This window comes from Cricetulus griseus (assembly GCF_003668045.3).
Source record: "Cricetulus griseus strain 17A/GY chromosome 1 unlocalized genomic scaffold, alternate assembly CriGri-PICRH-1.0 chr1_1, whole genome shotgun sequence".
NCBI classification, from domain to species: domain Eukaryota; kingdom Metazoa; phylum Chordata; class Mammalia; order Rodentia; family Cricetidae; genus Cricetulus; species Cricetulus griseus.
The window spans coordinates 16,507,929-16,524,102 of NW_023276807.1; the positions used below are offsets into that span (position 1 = coordinate 16,507,929).

A 16,174-nucleotide genomic window follows, 5' to 3' on the forward strand; every position below is an offset into this window, starting at 1 on the left:
GCAATCTTGCCAAAAGCAATCTACAGATTCAACACAATCTCCATCAAAATCCCAACACAGTTCTTCACAGACCTTGAAAGAACAATACTCAACTTTATATGGAAAAATAAAAAACCCAGGATAGCCAAAACAACTCTGTACAATAAAGGATTTTCTGGAGGCATCACCATCCCTGACTTCAAGCTCTATTATAGAGCCATAGTTCTGAAAACATTGGTATTGGCACAAAAATAGACAGATAGACCAATGGAATCGAATTGAAAACTCTGATATTAACCCACACACCTATGAACACCTTATTATTGACAAAGATGCTAAATCTATACAATGGGAAAAAGATAGCATCTTCAACAAATGGTGCTGGCACAACTGGATTCAGACATGCAGAAGATTGCAGATAGATCCATATCTGTCACCATGCACAAAATTTAAATGCAAATGGATCAAATATCTCAAAATAAATATAGCCACACTGAATCTTCTAGAAGAGAAAGTGGGAGATACCCTTGAATGAATTGACACAGGAGATCGCTTTCTGAACATTACGCCAGTAGCACAGACATTGAGGTCTGCAATTAATAAATGGAACCTCCTGAAACTGAGAAGTTCTGTAAGGCAAAGGACACAGTCAGTAAGACAAAACGACAGCCCACAGAATAGGAAAAGATCTTCACCAACCCCACATTTGACAGAGAGCTGATTTCCAAATATACAATGAACTCAAGAAGCTAGCCACCAAAAACCAAACAATGAAATTAAAAAGTAGGGTGCAGAACTAAATTGAGAATTCTCAACAGAGGAATATGAAATGGCTGAAAGACACTTAAGAAAGTGCTCAAAATCCTTGGCCATCAGAGAAATGCAACTCAAAACAACTTTGAGATACCATCTTACACCAGTATTGGGGCTAGAGAGATGGCTCAGAGGTTAAGAGCACCGACTGCTCTTCCAAAGGTCCTGAGTTCAATTCCCAGCAACCACATGGTGGCTCACAACCATCCATTATGAGATCTGGTGCCCTCTTCTGATGTGCAGATATATATGGAAGCAGAATGTTGTATACATAATAAATAAATAAAATCTTTAAAAAAGATGGGTCAGTATCAGGCTGGTGAAACCCACAGAAACAGCTGGCCTGAACAAGGGTGAGCACATGGACCCAAGACTGCTGTCTGGGAGGCCAGCATAGGACTGATCCAGACCCCTGAACATGGATGTTAATTAGGAGGCCTCCACACTCTATGGGGCCCCTGGTAGTGGATTAGTATTTTTCCCTGGTGTAAGAAGGGACTTTGAGAGCCCATCCCATGTGAAGGGATGCTCTCTTGGCCTATACACATGGGGGAGGGCATAGGCCTGGCCCAGGATGATGTGGTGGACTTTGGAGAGCCACTGTCAAGGGTCCTACCCTGCCTGGGGAGCTAGGGGGAGGGTTGGGGGGAAGGGGAGGGAGAGGGAGAAGTGATTGACATGTGAAGCAAGCTTGTTCCTAATTTGAACTAATAAAAAAAATAAGAAAAAAAAACTGGGATTGATATATAAAATAAGATAGTTTCTAATTTAGATAAATATATATTAAAAAATTGAAAACTTAAATATAAAAAACTAGTGGGGATGGAAGACATCAAAAAAAAAAACAAGGCCTTCTAGACACAACAGGACTGACACACATATTATAGAGACTGCAGCAGCATGCAGAAGGCCCACAAGGGTCTAAGCCAGATTTGGACCACAGCAGTGAGAGGGGAAATAGATTCAAGGCTCCATCCTTAACCCAGAAGCTATCTATAATTAATAATCATTCACAAAGGAAAAATTAATTTTCTCCAGTGGAGTCTCACTGAGTATACAAACCACACTTAAGTGTAGGCCCTATGACGTAGGATAATGCTCTTGTTCACTGTAAAGATTTGTCACTGGTATGGTTTAATAAAACACCGATTGGTCAACAGCCAGGCAGGAAATGTAGTCAGGGCTACCAGACCAGGAGAATTCTGAGAAGAGGAAAGGCAGAGATAGTCACCAGCCAGAAACAGAGGAAGCAAGACGAGAATGGCTTCCTGAGAAAAGGTACCAAGCCACGTGGCTAAACATAGATAAGAATTATGGGTTAATTTAAAAGTTTGTTAGTAATAAGCCCAAGCAACAGGGCAAACAGTTTATAATTAATATAAGCCTCTGTATGTTTTTTTGGAACTGAATTGCTGCGGAACCAGGAAGGACAAAAACTTCCATCTACAGCCCTATGTCCAGCAGTAGATGGCCAATACAAAATAAACTCAATGGCATTTTTGGAAAAAAAATGAATGACTGCAGGGCTGGGCAGCATATGCCTTTAGTCCCAGGACTCAGGAGGCATAGGAGGGCAGATCTCTGTAAGTTTGAGGCCAACCTGGTCTACAGAGCTAGTTACAGAAGAGCTAGGACTGTTTCCCAAAGAAATCCTGCCTCAAGAAACAAACAACAACAACAAAAGGAATGACTGCAGCCTGAGTCTAGGATATGAGTGAAAATGGCATTTGCTACTTCTTGGAAGTGTGTTATGATAAATCTTTCCGACAAAAGCTGCCCAAGTTCTACTGCCACATGGGCGGTCTCCGCCACCCGCCCTCCCGAGTTAGGGCCCAAATTAATACACAGAAACTTGTATTAGGTTCAAATGCTGCTTGGCCAATGACTAGTATTCTCATCTGTTAGCTCAGTCTTAATTATCATAAATCTATATATTTTATAAGACTTATCTTATAGAGGATGCCTTCCGCTGGCACCCTCCCTTGCCAGTGGATCACATTGCACCGCTGGAGGAGGAGCTTAGGGGAAAAGGGACACTTCCTGTTTCTCCTTGCTTAAATATGAGTCTCCTTGTTATGTCACTTCCTGTCTGGATCACCACTACTTTACTACATTTCCCAGAATCCTCTTTGACCCCTAGTCCTGTCTAACTTGCTGTCTCATTGGCCAAACAGTATTTTATTCAATAATCAATAAGATGAATATACACAGTACATTCCCTATCAGAAGTGCACTTAAAGTGAGGGTGTGGCTTCCTTGCTCTTCCTCTTTCCTCTAGATTATAGGCACAATGGTAAGAGCTCAACAGCCTCCTTTGTCTCTGAGATAGTCTTGGGAATGAAAGCCACAGGTACCAGGGGAACTGAAAGAGGCTGAATCTCTGCTTACCCTTTGGCATCACCCCTGAACTGACTTCTGAACTCTTTAAATGGGAAAGAGAGATAAACTGACCAGAATTGTCAGGTGGGAGAATTTAAACTCCCTCTCAGTCAATCATCTCAGTTAACCATCAAAGAAAGGCTTTGGGAACAAACCAGATCCTGTGCCAGCTATATAGTAAGCAAGTAATAAATGATTCTGGTCACTGGTTGTGTAGCATAGTAGTTGAGACAAATAGGTACAGGAATAAGATAGCATTTCCTTTGGAGGCTTGTGGTATTGGGTAATTATAAAAGCATATACCAAGGCATAGACTGTGTCCTGGAAAGCAACTTCAAGCATGTCTTAGAGTAATCATTGCTGTAATGAAACACCATGACCACAAGCAACTCGGGAAGGAAAGGGGTTTATTTGGCTTACACTCCTAGGTAATAGTCCATCACTGAGAAAAGTCTGGGTTGAAATTCTAGCAGGGCAGGAACCTGGAGACAGGAGGGATGCAGAGGCCTTGGGATGGGGTGGGGTGGGTGGCTGGCTGGCTGCTTACTGGCTTCTTCCTCATGCAATCACTAATTAAGAAAATGCCCTATAGTCAGATCTTCTGGAGACATTTTCAGACATTTTCTCAGTTGAGGTTCCCTCCTTTCAAATGGCTCTTGTTTGTGTCAAGTTGACATAAAACTAGCCAGCACAATGTGTAATAATAAATTACCTGCCGTCAAGGAAAGAGGTTAGAATGGACCTGGAATAGCTCCTAATCCCCATGGCAACCACATGCTTCCTTCACCAAGTGTTGTCTAGTGTTCTCAGTGTGAAGGATCTGAATAGTAATGAGAATTTTAAAATAGAAAATAAAAGGGTGTGTGTGTGTGTGTGTGTGTGTGTGTGTGTGTGTGTGTGTTTGATTTTTCTGTAAAACAAAACAAAAAATCCTTAAATTGGCTTTCCTTTTCCCATGATGGTTTCAACTAACAAGAAATACACACACACACACACACACACACACACACACACACACACACACACACATTCAAAAGTTTTAGAAAGGGGAATATACTTGAATAGCTCAAAACAAGGACTAGTATGTATGCTATGTATAGAGCCAATACATACTTTCTTGCCAGATAGTGTCAAGAGTCACTGAAAACTGAAAACTAACCCAGGTAGTGGCACATGCCTTTAATCCCAGCACTCAGGAGACAGAGGCAGGTGGATCTCTGCGTTCAAGGCCAGCCTGGTCTACCAAATGCCTTCAATCCCAGCACTCAGGAGACAGAGGCAGGTGGATCTCTGAGTTCAAGGCCAGCCTGGTCTACCAAGTGAATTCCAGGAAAGCAAAGGCTACACAGAGAAACCCTGTCTTAAAACAAAACAAAACTGATAACTTTATTATCAAACACACCACCAGTGATAATAAACACAAAAGGACACCAACGTTGAAAAAAACATAAAAATCACCTGTCAATTCAGTACAGTTTCCACTGCTAATCTGTTCATGTTGAGCAAGTCAGGTCAGATTTTGAACTTCAAAACTGCTTCCTCTTTTCATGGTTGTTGGGATTTCACAATGGCTGGTACAGTGGCCCTACACTGTGTTCTCTTCTCACTAGGTAAGAGCAGCACAGATAGTAAACTGACTGGCATATTGACTTACCAGAACTGACTTTCCATTGACAGACTGAAGACTCTGCACAGCCAACTTTGTCCCACATACTTGGCACACACTTGATTCCTGCTGTGTGGCATAATTATACTCCATTATGAGATTCAATTGAACTAACGTGTAGGCCCTGAGAGTGAAATACAGGTCAGTCTACTAAAATCCAACTCAGCCATTAAGTAATTGCAGGTGTGACCATTCTTAATGCTGAAACTATGGTTAATTTCCAGGTGTCTCACTTAACTTGAAAACAAATGAGAAAATTAGAAAGTGCTATAAATGAATTATTCACAGTCCAGAAAATCAGATGTCAATATGTCATCAAGGTACAACCATTGCATGTTAAAGACCTCTGTGACCACAGCTCACTGTAACAAATGAACTTGAAATGAACACTCAACATATTTAAACTCGGTGGACATTATTTCTTCCTTTTCTTACATAAACCTGTGGGATGATTCAATTTATAATCCCCCCCCCAAATCTGTTTCCGAGGCTCCAAATCTGAGTTTAGCATACTTTTTGTTTGTTGGTTTTGTTTTGTTTTGTTTTTGGAGACAGGGTTTCTTTTTGTAGCTCTGGCTGTCCTGGAACTAGCTCTGTAGACCAGTATGGCCTCAACTCAAAGAGATCGTGTGTCTCTGCCTCCCAAGTGTTGGGATTAAGGGCATGTGCCACCATTGCCTGGCAGTCCAGCATATTTTAAAACAGATTAATCTACAAATACCTTTATAGTTGCCAAATAAAAATCACACCGCAATTCTCTTCCATTGTTACACTTTAGCACTGCAGAAATTCTTTCCTGCCCTTTTCTGCATGTGTTTGTTTTTTTTTTTAATTTTCAGTCTTCCTTTGTTTCATAATACATCTGGGAGTGTTTTCCTATTTGGTTTATGTAATTTTATTTGTAAATGTTCAGACATGTTGGCCTCAGCTTTTGGGAGATTTACCAATTAGTATTTCTAATAACTAGGAAAAATAGGAAAGCATGGAAACTGAAATTATGCATCTGAAAACAATATCTTACAATCTGTGGCCTATGTTCAATATTGCCTTGTCAACATGATTTGGCACAAGGTTACTGTTCTTTCTTTGTACCTAGTACAAAGAAGCCATTTGATTAGATCCTATTTCATAATACACACACACACACACACACACACACACACACACACACACACACACACACGAAAATCACAAGGGGCGGATACACATATACAAGTCAGACAACAACTTTTGGGGATCAGTTCTTCCCTTTCACTATGGTTCTGGGGATTGAAATGAGGCCATGATGACTTACCTTCTAAGCCATCTCACCAACTCAATAATCAGTTCTTAAATTCTAGCAAGAATAGGGAAATTGCAAATGATCCTAATGCCATACAGAGAGTATGTCCGGCTCATCATACTCTAATATAAAATGAGTCACCTCCAATTTTGTTGTTTTATTTTTACCTTTGAAGACACTTTATTAGAGTTTAAAAGAGAAACCCTAGGTATGCCCAGAGAAGGAAAATGAAGAAGAGAAATTTCAAAAGCTATGCCATTTGAGTTTAGCTGGCACGTTCAGCTACTTGGCAGACAAGCAGCCACATGGCAGGGAGAGAAGTTTGAGAAAGAAGGAAGTCAAAATGCCAGAGAAACCATACTTGGGCTCTAGTCAACATCCAAAACACAGAAAAGAAAAGGGAAAGGTTGTGGACCTGTAACAACTTCTAACACCACTTTAAAAGAAGCAGGTCTCAAGCCAGATACAGCAGCACATGCCTTTAGTCCCAGCGCTCCCAAGGCAGAGGCAGAGGCAGGCAGATCTCTAAATTCAAGGCTACTTAGGTCTACAAATAGTACATTCCAGGCCACAAAGAACTACATAGCAAGACCTTGTCTCAAGGGGGGAAATAAATACAAACCAGAAAGAGAATCAGGTTTCATTCATTCAACTTTACCCCTACTCTAATTATTTCAGAAGGTCCTGTGTTATATATCCTTTGTGTGGGAATCATCAAAGTAGCTAATTACAGCAAAACAAACAAAAACAAAAAGTACATAATACCTTTAAAGCATAAGTGATGATAATTACCATTAATCAGGATGTAGAAAAAAGAAATATACATATTTTCTAAAGTAGCATAGTTTGGAAACAAAAAAGATACATTTAACTGAACCTGTAAAAATAGAACAAAAGAGGTGGAGGAGGAAGGGAAAGAGAGAAAGAGAGAGGGGGGAAGGAGGGAGGGAGGAAGGGAAGGAGGAAGGGAGGGAGAGAAGGAGAGAGGCAGGGAATCTCTATTTCTTGACCTATACATACTGCAAAGTAAACACATTCAATACACTTCTCTCAATATCAGTATTTTATTAACAGTTGGAATTTAACTTACTTGCTTTCTTTTCTATGTTTTATTTTGACATGTGTATGTCCCTATCTGTGTGTCCATCTCTCAAAGAGCAGGAAAGTACACTTAACCACTGAGCCATCTCCATGGTCCTGCCCTAACTCTTTAAACTTGAATCTCTGTGCTTGAAAAATACTGCATCACTTAGCCATCTTCCAAGACCAAACTCACCTGTTTCTGTCTCAGCTCCATATTGCCTTGTCCAGTATTCCTACACAGAAGAACGTCCAAGTTAGTGTCAATCTGAAAATCCACTTTTTCTAAAATGAATAATTCTTATATTTTCGGATAATTGAAAGAACACTTAAACTGTTAGAGAAATGGGAATCATATAAAATCATATAAAATGTGTGAATCTGACTCTCTTAGCCCACAGACAACATAGTTGATAGCCAATGAGTGTTGACTTGGGGGGCTAGAGAGATGGCTCAGTTGTTAAGAGTACTTGCTAATCTTGCAAAGGACCTGAGTTCCATTCCCAGCACACACCTGGTGGCTCACAACCATCTATAACTCTAGTTTCAGAGGACCCAATGACCTCTTCTGACCTCCATGGGCTTCTGCACACAGGTGATACACATACATACACTCAAGCACACACATATGAGTAAAATAAAATAATTTTAAATGTTTATTTGCTGAAGATCATACACTCATCCAGTGGCACAGTCCAGACAAGAACTCATCTCTGACTCTATCTCCAGTGCGCACTCTTACCCAAAGGTCTTAGAAGTCTGTCTAATCACTGTGTGTTTATGCCTCTTATTTTGTAAAATTTTACACTCCAATTACTCCAAGTTTTCAAAAGCTCTATTACCAATTTCAACTATTATCTCTGCCATCTGACTTTAGCTAAGTAATTTGCATAATTATAGTAATAGAGTTCCAGAATTCATATGCAGATGTAAATAGGATCACACATACACACACACCTGCTAAGAAGACTATAGTGAGAGAAGCCAAGCTGAGGACAACAAATAGATAGTCCTCACAGTAGATCATTTTGAGGATTTCAGAGAAGCTTACTCACAATGGGTAAAACAGGTCAACTTGTCCTCAAATGCCATCCTCACTGTTAGACTCTTCATCATTGTGACCAGATCCCTGAGAGAACCCCTTTGAAGTGGGAAGCATTGGTTGACACTCATACTTTCCCTGGTGGTCAGCTGCATTGTCTTCGGTGGGATAGTTAGGCTGAGTCATGAGGGAGGGGTAATGTTTCTCACCTCATGGTAGCCAGGAAGCAGAACAAGAAAACAGGAACAGGAAGAGACCAGAACCTAGGCGTACCATTCAAGATATTTCCCAGAGACACATCCTCTGGTTTGGCCCCACCCTGCATGTTTCTACCACCTCCCAGTAGACATCTCTATCATTGGGCTAAAAAGCATTGACTGGGTGATAATCTAACTAATTCTGGAACTTTCTTTTCAGACACACTCTCAGAGTGTGCTTTACAAGGTTATCAGATCTCAAAATAAATAAATAAACCACATGTTCTCTCTTGTATGTTGGTCCTAGCCCATAATGTATACATGTGTCTTAGTTAGGCTTCTCTTGCTGTGTTAAGACACCATGACCAAAAGCAACTTGGGCAGGAAAGGATTTACTTAATCTTACACTCCTAAGTAACAATCCCTCATTAAGAGAAGTTAGAGCAGGAACTCAAAGCAAGAAGCAGAGACCTCAATCGTAGAAGAGTTCTGTTAGGTTAGTTCCATCTGTGTGCTTTCTTATACCCAGGACCACCTGACCGAATAATACCAGCTGAATTGGACGGGGTCATTCTACATCAATCATCAACCAAGAAAATAATCCACAGGCTTGCCTATAGGCTAATCTGATGGGGTGTTTTCTCAATTAAGGTTCCTTCTTCTCAAATGACATTAGCTTATGTCAAGTTGACAAAAAAAAAAAAAAAAAAAAACCTCTAAGACTATACTTTCAGGGATCATTTCTATAGTTCATTACTAGTAGAGTACCCAAAATCACGAGGAGGAGACATAGCATTCTCTCCTGAGCATGAAGACAGCTCTTGCCATTGATGCTCGTTCTTCTCTTCCTATGGGAGAGTGAGAGGCAGAGAACACAGTCTGAATGGGAACAAAACTAAGCAACACAACATGTGTATACATAAACAGGTATAACTCAAGGTACAATTTGAAATATAACAGGAGAACAAGAAAGGACGGTATTAGTGTCTTAGGGTTTCTGTGGCTATGAAAAGACACCAGGACCACAGTAACTGTTTGTTATAAAGGAAACATTTAATCCGGTGGCTCCCTTACAGTTTCAGAGGTGCAGTCCATTATCTTGATGAGGCACATGGGGGCTTGCCGGCTGATGTGGTGCTGCAGTAGTAGCTGAGAGTCCCACATCTTGCAGGCAGCAGGAAGTTGACTGAGTTGGTATATTGAGCATAGGAAACCTCAAAGCCCACCCCCACAGTGACACACTTCCTCCAACAAGGCCATACTCACTCCAAAAATCCACGCCTCCTAATAGGCCACTCCCTATGAGGTTATGGAGGTCAATTACATTCAACTACCACAATTAAAAATGAGGAAGGCCAGAGGCAGGCAAATAGAGATATGAGTGGTGAAAAGGGGTATAAAACAAATGTTTTCTTCTGTTTCAACCCTCTCAGAGGTTTTTTTTTTTTTTCTTTATCATGATGGATAAATTTTTAAAAATGCTTTTGAAGTGCTGGATATGTTGCTCACCCATTAAAAGCTCATACTGTCCTCTTGCAGAGGACCAGAGGTAGGTTCCCAGTACCCACTCCTGTTAACTCACAGCTCCAGGGAATCCAATACCCTTTCAGTACCTCCACTCTTACATGCACAGACACACATACACATGAACACACATAAATTTTTTTTTAAATCTACTTAAATGTAATTGATAGTGCAGGTGTAAAACCCCATGTGAACCTCCATTGTGCCAGCATGGCCATTCCAACTTCGTAGAAATGAGACTGGGCAGTGTTAGAGTGGTTCCCTTAACTAGTGATGTGATTTTTTTATTTGCAAATTAATAAGGAAAAAAAGTAACTTAATTTAATGAAAGATGAGTGCTTTACTAATCCTCTGGGTTCTTCTCAGTCTAATCAAGTTGACTGTTCAGGCCATCAACCACACTCACTAAACTGCTTCCACAGCAGATGGAAAGAAGCAGAATGTAGTTAGCAGGAAGCGCTTTCTTTTTGAGGTAAAAAGTGACTCTGGAAGTTACATATTGCCCTCAGTTACACTATTTGTGTCCATTAAAAACACACAGCCTATACTGGCTCGTGTACTTCCTGTTGGTTGTTGTGTTGGCAAAACCATAATACTGTCGCATAATGAGAGGTCTTATTCAGTAGGCCAATTGCAGTTACCCTGGGAGGCAGATTAGATGCAGAAGTAATAACACACACTTCCTTATCAAAGAGAACCACTTTTAAGGATCATCAGAAAACAATTATAAAGTAAGTGTCCTGGGTGGTTTTTCTCTTTTTTTTTTCAACATTTAAGTGCATTCTTGAATACCGTACACAATATGTGCTTACAAATTAAATTCCACAAAGACAGAAAGATAAATGAATGTTTTTGCAGCAAGCTTACTTAAAACTAGACAAAGACAGTGTATTTATTTAGATCAGTCCATGCCAGATATCTTCTGTGATCACCTACTCTCAGAAACAAAATAATGTCTTGCCATAGATTCCAAGTTTCCAAGACATGAGTGTTAAAGCAGCAGAAATAATGTAGAGATACAAAAGGACTTTGTAGTGTCACTGAGATAGTTCAGTGAGTAAAGGCACTTGCTACAAAGCCTGGCAGCCTGTGTTCAAATCCCTGGACCCACATCCTAGAAAGAGAGGATTGTCTCTCAAGTGTGTCCTCTGAGTTCTACATGCACAGCACCACGTGTGTGCACCCACACACATACACATATACCAAGAGAGGGAGAATGAGTCAACTGAAATAGAGGAATTTCTAAGATAGAACGTTTCAAATGGATTTTCCATGTGAATTATGAAGTATGCAGAAGCCCGGGAGCATATTAGTGATGCCCAGTTTTGTGAAAGAGTAGTTCATAGGCAAGAACAGAGACTTGCCATGGCTGTTGCAGCAGGTGCCTTCCCTACAGAACAACAGCTTTGGCCTTTTCAATAACTTGAGTTAACTAGTGATAAGCTTTAAGGTACTAGCTCCAAAAACACTTTGAAAATTATAATCATATTAATTTTAATATATGCATATATTTATGTCATCAAATGAAAAACATAAAATAAAATGGTTAAAAGGGAAGACTTGGCTGGGATTACACTAAATGATTCTGAGCTACGCAGCAGCCCAAACAAATAGAAATCAACATATGCTTATTTTGCTCTGATAAAGGGAAGCATACAAATCTTGTGAAAGTTAAATACTTTTGCTAATACTAAATCACTGTTGCCAGTATAGGTGAATGGGAAAATAGCAGATATGGGATATTAAGAGGGTCAAAATGCTTATCTATTTTGAAGCTGCTGCATTTTTTCAAGTTTTGTATTTTTAACAGTCTTGGTATGTAGCCCCGACTGTCTTGGACCTGACTATGTAGATCAGGCTGCCCTCTAATCTGGGGCATGCTTCCTGCCTCTGCTTCCTGAGTGTTGAAGTTCACATTTCAAGCATTTCTTAATGGAAGTTTGTAAAGTGTATTGTCACGGGACTGTTTGAGCTTCTGTTGGGTCCTTCATAGACTCTTATTATAACTTGAATCAGGAAGTCAGCTTAAAGACACCAGAACAGAACTAGGCCAACAGCTCAGTGAATAAAAGGCTTTCCAGGCAAATGAGGCGGCCTAGTTCAGGGACTCAGCACCCATATAAAAGTCAAGCACACAAAGTGGTCTGCCTACAGGAGGCAAAGTCAGGTACACACAGAGCAAGGTGGCTAGAAAAACTGGGCAAACCTGTGGGCTTCAGCTTCAGGAAGAGAACTTGCCTTAGGACCTCAGGAAATAAAATGGATAGAAATTAAGGATGATACCCAGTGTCATCTTCTGGCCTCCATCTTTACAAGCATCTACACAAATATGCACCTAGACACATGTGTATGCAAGCATGCTTGTGTGCAAGCACACATACAGAGACAAAGAAACAGCATTTCTGAAAGGGTGTTTGAAGACACCATCAGATTATTATCTGATGCTACTTTCCAAAAGTGAAGGCTTCTGGGCTTACTCCAAAGTCTCTAAAAGAGAACTTGAGTTGTGGATCTGAAACTACACCGTAGGTAAATCCTGGAAATTTGTGTGCATATGGTTCTGTCTATTTACACCCATTCACCTCTCTATCCTGGGCCTGGAGATACTAAGGCTAGATCTGTAGCCACACTACCATTGCCATAAGGACCTTGGTTAGTTTCTGTCAGCAGGCGACACTAGTGAGAGACTGGAAGGAAGCAGGAGGGAGACAGAACAGGCTAGGTCCCCTCCTCATGTGCCTACTGTCCCAGCTGTACCTCTCCACTCCCCAAACTCTGGTTGTTTCTAACAGCAGTTAGTTCTGGCTGCTACTTCCTTCTGTCTCTGCCAGCCAGCATGATGGTGCTCAGAACACCAGCATCATCCAAGTCTGGATCCCAGCTCCACTGGGCTCTGCCCTCCTGAGGAAGCAGCACTTCCAGGCAGCTGCCTCTCCTCAGTGCTTTGCACTCCTGATTCACAGATAAAGCCCTCCTTCTTTTTCTAGGCCCACACACTCTCTCCCCTTGTTCTGTGTGGGGACTGTTCCTTCAGACCTCTGGCAGTGTGAATGCTCCTTGTGCCCTATCAGTTCTCTCCAAGTAAATCCTCCATTGAGATCATTGGTGTGAGACAGGAGAGAGGGAGGGAAAGAGAGAGGGAGGGAGATAGGGGAAGAGAGAGTGAGTCAGAGGGGGGAGGGATGGGGAAGGAAGAGAGAGAGGGGAGGGAGGGAGAAGAGAGGGAGAGAGCAGGGTGGGAGAGAAAGAGAGAGAGAAAGCTGACAGACACTAACATTTTGAGTGCTAATGGCTTGGAGAATTAGGGATACATTTCCCCCATGGTCTCCCTCAGTTATCAACTGTTGGAATTGCTGCTTTGGTACCAGTAAATAAGACTGGTAAAGTAACATAGGTCACTGCATTTTATTACATTAACATTTTTCTAAAAGCATCCAGTTCCAAATGAGCTTCTTACGAAGTTAAATTGAAAATCAAAGATGAAGGAGTAAAAAAGAAAAACTGAAGGATTCTGTGATCTTCCTTAGAGAAAAAGACTAATCTCATTTTACAGAAAAGATCTATGCATGAATCTTCAGAGAAAACAATTCTCGAAAGAATGTTATTCAACTTAACAGTTTCCATGAGATGTATGTCATGAACTATCTGCAAGAGAAAAAACAATAAACTTTAGCTTTCTATATGAGAATACCCATGATGTCACATTAGGCACTTTTTGAAAATGACTTCCATCTTTGTTAGGCTGTGGCTTCCACTTGACGTATTTGTTTCCATCCATGCCTTATCTACAGGTTCCAGCCTCTCTACTTTGACTCAACCTCTTCTGTCTGCAGATTCTTGTTGAATATGCAAATATCTTGAGCTGTCTCATAATGGGAACTCAACACATGTTGGAACTGGCTTGCCTTGACTTCCTTATAGTAAGCTTTCCTCCAGGATGAGTCTGTTGTGAATGGCCATGGCATATCTTTTATTCATACATTTTACATCAAAGTTTATGCACAAGCCTTCCTTTTAGACAAATAAATTCTTTGAGGATACTCAATGTGTCTTATATATCCTACTATCTTTACTGCAATTCACAGAACTTGCATAGAACTAACTAATAAACTTTTTAAATGAATAAATGGCCTAATGAATGGTCATCTAGTTCATGAGTCATTCCTTCTTTGTCTGTTATATTGTAGCCATGTCCACTATTTCTACAAATACAGAGGCTATAAGCATCTAAGATGCTTTATATGATGTATATAGTATTATAAAATAATATTTTTACTTTGTCTTGATCTGCATATGTGGAATGCATGACAGGATAACCAACACAAACATCTTAGAGAAGACCTATTTTAGCTCAAGGTTTCTGGTCTTTCTGTTCAGATTCTTGGCCCTAAACTTGGGCAAAAGATGAAAGAGATGGGACCTGAGCAATGTCTCATCTCATGGCAGACAGGAACCAGAGAAAGGAGGGCAGGCAAGAGTCAGCCTCCCAAAAAATGTCCCCAGTAATTTATTCCCTCCAACCAAACCCCACCTCCTAAAGTTTCCACAAACCCCAAAAAGTACCACCAGAAATCAGGCATGGAGGAGTACTACTTTGATCCCAGCACTCTGGAGTCAGAGACAGGTAAAGACCCCATTTAAGTAAATAAATAAGAAGTTTTAGAGTGCAAACAGTTGGGGGTTGTGGCTTTTAACTCTTTGGGGCTGTGGAGGTCATTGCATTTCCAAGCCAACCACTGCAGAATATTGCCCACACATTAGGCATATACATTTAGTGCTACCTAGGGATTGACTTTTACTTTTCACTAAGAAAACTGAGACTCTAAGAGCTTTACTCGCCTTCCCATGGTCACATGAGACAGTGATTTCCTGGGAGTCTGACAGATGCTCTTTTCACTTACACTGTGTGGTCTCTCAGGAAGCTGGTGATGATGACAATGATGAGCTCACCTGACAGGCTGCTCTTTTCCCCTTCGGAGACTCACTTCCACACCAGGAAGAACCTGGAGGAGTGACTCACAATTCCCAGCAACAGTGCCAGCCTGTGTGCTGCAGTTCTGACCATGAGTGTGATGATCACACCAGGGAGTCAGGTGTCTGCTGGATTTAGAAAAGGATCTGAGGGTCATAAAGGGAAACAACACCACTGAAGGCTGTTTGTTGTACTGTGACTCCTGCAGCATCTCTCCCCTCCCTTCTCCCCAGCCAGAGGCATGGCTACCAGAGGAGGAAGGACAGCCAGTGAGAGGTAGGTGTGGCTCACTCTCTTCCCCTTCTTCTCACCCTAGAAACACTGAGGTTACTGGAACTTTCTCCAGAGGATTTATAGCCTGGACTGTTGACTTATAATAAAAAAAAAATTTATGGACTTTATAGAGCCTTTATATACTTCAGACAGATACCGAGTTTCTCTAGAGTTGCAAATATAGTATTAAGCCAGCTCTGGTGGTTTATAGGTTTGTAATCACAGCTAAGAAAGTTCAAGGGCAACCAGGCCAATTTAGTGAGACCCTGCCTCAAAACTCAAAATAAAAGAAGGCTGGAGACATAGCTGTGTGAAGGAGCACTTGCCTAGCATTTGGGAGACCCTCAGTTGAGTTTCCAAGACTGGAAATAATGGTATCTCACTTGTCTCTTCATATAAGTCATACAAGTAAGTATTTACTTACAAGACAAATACTGGATTAGGACAAAGATATAAAAAAGAGTTTCCTTCATCAGTTAAAGTTACTATCATTGCCCAAATTTACAAGCAAAAGTATTGACCAGATTGGCTCCCATCTTTCCCCACTGCATCCCTTCCTCCCTCACCTCTCTTCCCCCTTTCTGTTGACAGCCTGAGCATCCCCTTCTACCTCTCTCTGATCTAATTCTCCTCCCTTTCTTTCCCTTTGTGGAGAAGCAGCCTAATGAACTTATTTGTTTGTTACATCTATTCTTTTTGTTTGTTTGTTTGTTTTTGTTTTCAAGACAGAGTTTCTCTGTGTAGCTTTGGAGCCTATCCTGGCACTCGCTCTGTAGACCAGGCTGGCCTCGAACTCACAGAGATCCCCCTGCCTCTGCCTCTGCCTCTGCCACCCGACTGCCAGAGTTAAAGGCATGCGCCACTGACACCCGACTTGTTACATCTATTCTTAAACTTACTTCAAACAGCCTACCCTGCTTGCACAAAATAAAAATCAGAAAGTGAAAATTTTATAACCAAGGCTGAA

General features: G+C 41.1%; 1 pseudogene; it reads left to right on the forward strand.

Moving 5' to 3' along the window:
- The first annotated feature begins 9,156 nt into the window (after positions 1 to 9,156).
- On the forward strand, positions 9,157 to 9,326 carry LOC113833079 (annotated as a pseudogene).
- The last annotated feature ends 6,848 nt before the right edge of the window (positions 9,327 to 16,174 follow it).